This window comes from Adiantum capillus-veneris, chromosome 7 (genome assembly GCF_014529385.1).
Source record: "Adiantum capillus-veneris isolate H3 chromosome 7, ASM1452938v2, whole genome shotgun sequence".
Taxonomy (NCBI): Eukaryota; Viridiplantae; Streptophyta; class Polypodiopsida; order Polypodiales; family Pteridaceae; genus Adiantum; species Adiantum capillus-veneris.
Window position 1 is genome coordinate 79,100,227 of NC_140937.1, and position 3,939 is coordinate 79,104,165.

Sequence of the window (3,939 nt, forward strand, 5' to 3'; positions counted from 1 at the left end):
GATGGTTGGACTTTTTCTTCAACCTTTGCAAACTTCACCTTCAAGTCACGCATTCCCTTCACAAGCTCATCTAGCATGGACTCATCAAACTTAGGAGCGATAAAAGTAGGCTTTACCATTTTGTCAGAAGTTGAGGTGGAAGGACTTGTAGTGTTTACTACCATCTTGTCCCTTCTTCTTTGTTGTTTGGCAAGCAGTGAGACAGCACCTTCAACCTCATTCCAATCGGTCTTTAGTCCTTGCTCAGCATCTTTATCTTCAAGAAGAAGCTCCAAATTTTCTTGAAACTCTTTACCTGCAGCTTGTAAGAAAAGATCTGTCTTTATCTGCATCTAGTGTGGCCCTTTCTATCCTAGTGAGTTGTGCATAGTGCCACTCAAATTCCCTAAGTAGCTCTGTTATTGATAGTCCTTGCTTTGGCTTGACTACCCATTCTAAGAATGTCCTTTTGGTCACTCTCTCTGAGTCCTCCATGAAATATTCCTCCTTTAAAGCTACTTTGAGTTCTTCCCAATTTCTCCCATGCCCATCTTTAATTGCCCTAACATGCTCCCTAATTTCTGGAGTAACAACTAGCTCAAAGCTTTGAATCATCTCACCTTCTGACACGCGATACAACTCCATCTCCTTCACATACTCACGTAAATACTTGGTTATATCTTTGCCATTGAACTGATCCATTTTGTTGACAATTGCTTGTACGGCCTTCGTTGCTGAAATCTCCCTTCTTTCAGTAGCATGTTGTTGTTGCATGAACATTTCAAATGCTTGAAACATTTGCATTGTTGCTGGGTCAAAATGCATACCCTGTTGCTCAACATGATTACCCATGGTTACCCACAAACTCTCACCCTAGCAGATTCGCGTCACGTTCACAAAAAATATGTCGGGAAATTTGTTGTCTTGCCAGGAAAGCACCAGGATTATGGCTGTGAGAGTTTGTGAGAGAACTCAACAAAAACTATATGAAGGAGTTAAACCATAGATGCCATGAAGACTAGGGTTTGGAAAGAAGTGCAATCAAAGAAGACTCACTCTTTCTCTCTTGCACTCACACACACAAAGAAAGAACACAAAAGAGAATGTCAAAACAATACGAAGATGAAAACATCAAAGCTATGGTCATATCGTATCATGGGTAATATGAAAGGGTTAATAGATGAGTTAATGGCATTCAATCTTGGCTTACCAAATAGGCTACGAATTGTTCTTTGGAATTGTAGTTTTGTGCTTACCATAATATATATGTTTTGTCTAGTGATTGGGATTAATTGTGTGTACAAATCCTCTTGGTTCATAGCAAGATAACTACGCTTACGTCAAAAGAAAACTTATAGTCTATGAGAGGTAGTATGATGGGATCCGGCGATAGAAGTATTTCATTAAGCCTTTCTGGCCAAACAGAAACACCATACGTTGTTGGAAGTGTATTTTACAGCTAATCCATACGTTAATTCTAATAAATCGTACAGAGTGAAAGCGATCGAAATGCTCATCATGTGGGTTATTCATCCAGGATAGTATATGATAAATGTAGATATGAGAGAAGTGAAGAGATGAGAAGTTTCCCTCCCAAGCCCTATTCTTGCCCGTAGGCAATAAGGATACTGCAGGGAGAGATGTTCCTGTAGCAAGGAGAACCTAAAATGTCTAGAGAGGATGAATTACTAAGAGTGAGGGAGATAGGTTTGGTTAAGGAGATGAGATTAGATATATATATATATGTTGGGTTAGAGATGAAAAAGAAAACAACAAGAAATCAAGAAAACATCAATGTAGAACACATCTTACTTGACAAACCCTTCAGCACCATTATTGATGGAGAGAGAAGAAGAGGGGAGAATTCAACTTTGATTGATACGCCAGGTCCACGCCCTTCTTTGATTAGAGTTTATCTTCCAAGGATAGCATGCAAGGATGGCTAGTGTTCTCTAGGAGAACGTGAAGGCTTAGGCTTATGTTAATGGCTAAGTACAATTAGGCATTACTACTCACTCCCTCAAGAATTCCTCTCATCAATGGCTTGAATGCTTGAGTACTTTTCAAGGAATAATAGGTCCTCTTTTATAGGTGAAGAGAACCCCCAAGGGTTTACACAAGAAGAGAGGAGCTAGTGTGAACAGAAATTAGAAAAGTTGGAAATGAGTTGTCCCTACATGATGTGGACAGACTGGGGTCCAGTATTTTTATCATATCTCCTCAACCGTGACTCCAAATAAAAAAGTAAAAATATGGAAAGAGACTTCTGCTCATTAGCTACGATTTGCATTTTAAAATCATCTTCCAATTCGGATTGGAACATTGTGTAAAAAATTCATCAAAATAGGGTCCATTTCTGGCAGCAAAAGTCTTCTTGTGGTCCCCTTAGCCTAGACTTTCATTTGATTCCAAAGGACACCTCATGCCATATGAAAGCATGACATTGCTCTTTGACAAAGTTTTGTAATCATGCTTGCAATAATGCATTAAAATAAATGTATCTTTGAAATCATGCCACCTAATGTCCCACTAGGATTTGATTCCCTCCTAGTAGCTATTTAAAAAGAAATATAAGAAAAATATGAACAATACATAGAATATATATGTATTGGAGTTTACCCTAGATATAGGATCTAACTAGGGTGTGAGATGATAATGATATAGTAGAAATAAATAATCAATGCTTTTTGCCCCAAGTTAAAGAGGCGGAGCTATTGATGCTTTTCCCATAGTATTTTCTGATGGTAAAGTAAAAATAGGTTACCCTTGAGAAAAATAATAGGATGAGATAGAAGGCTTATTATTATACTAAAATATGCATATGTACATTATAGGAAAGATAATTATGTATCTAAAAAATTACAAGATAGATCTTGTAGCATACGTTCCCACTATGTACGTGTCATAGCACGACAGCGTAGGATGTCTCCAAAGTCAAAAAGTGGTCAAAATTCTAATGTAGCCATATAGGGAGGATCTAAGTGTCGCAAGGATTCCATATCTTTTTTCAAAAGTGAATTTGGACCTTGTTTGCTCTATTTACCAAGCAAAGACAAGAATTGTCAGACATCCTACTCTTGGAGTGCACTAGAAGCTTATGCAGCCCAAATCTTGACCTATTGGCATCCAAATTCAATTTTGAGTATACCATTGGGTTGCTGAGCACTAGGAGAATCTTGGGATCAAGTTTGGACAAAATCTAAGCAGTTAGACATCCTACATGTAGGATATCTCCAGCTTGATTTAGGACTCCAAACCAACCTATGAGCACATCATTGTGATCAGCACATCAAGGAGAAGCTAGGGTGAAAATTTCAAGTCACTCTGAGTAAAAATACATCCTACGCATAGGATGTCGCAAGGCCATTTTAAGGTCCAAATGAAATTCTAAGCATACCATTGTGTTGCTGGACTTAAGGAGAGTCTCTGGACCAAATTTTGTTAAATTTTGAGCTTATAGACATCCTACACGTAGGATATCTCTAGGCCAATTTTAGGGTCCAACTGAAATTTTGACCATACAAAAGTGTTCGCAGTGTCACAGAGATCCCAAATCTTCTTTTGAAATTGAATTTGGACTCATTTTGACCATTCTAAACTGCATTTCACTGTTTTGGCCATAACTTTCACAAACGGTATCAGATAGGAAAAGTTTTTATATCAAAACGTAGCCTAAGAGCGGCTCTACAGATCTTAGAGAAAAACCTGAACTAACCACTTAGTTCAACTTAGAAAAAAACGTTGTTTGAGGCCTCAAAATTCATTCGCAAGTTAGGGGTGTCTGAAAGCGACAATTTGCGAGAATTGTGACGAAACGGTTGCGGTTTTGGACATAGTTTCGACTTTCCCTAACCAAAGAACTTGAACACAGTGGACTAAGTCTACTTGAACCAAGAAAAAACTCTTAAGCCTAGAAATCATGTCTACCCTAGATTCAAACGCAGCTTACACAACCTTGGA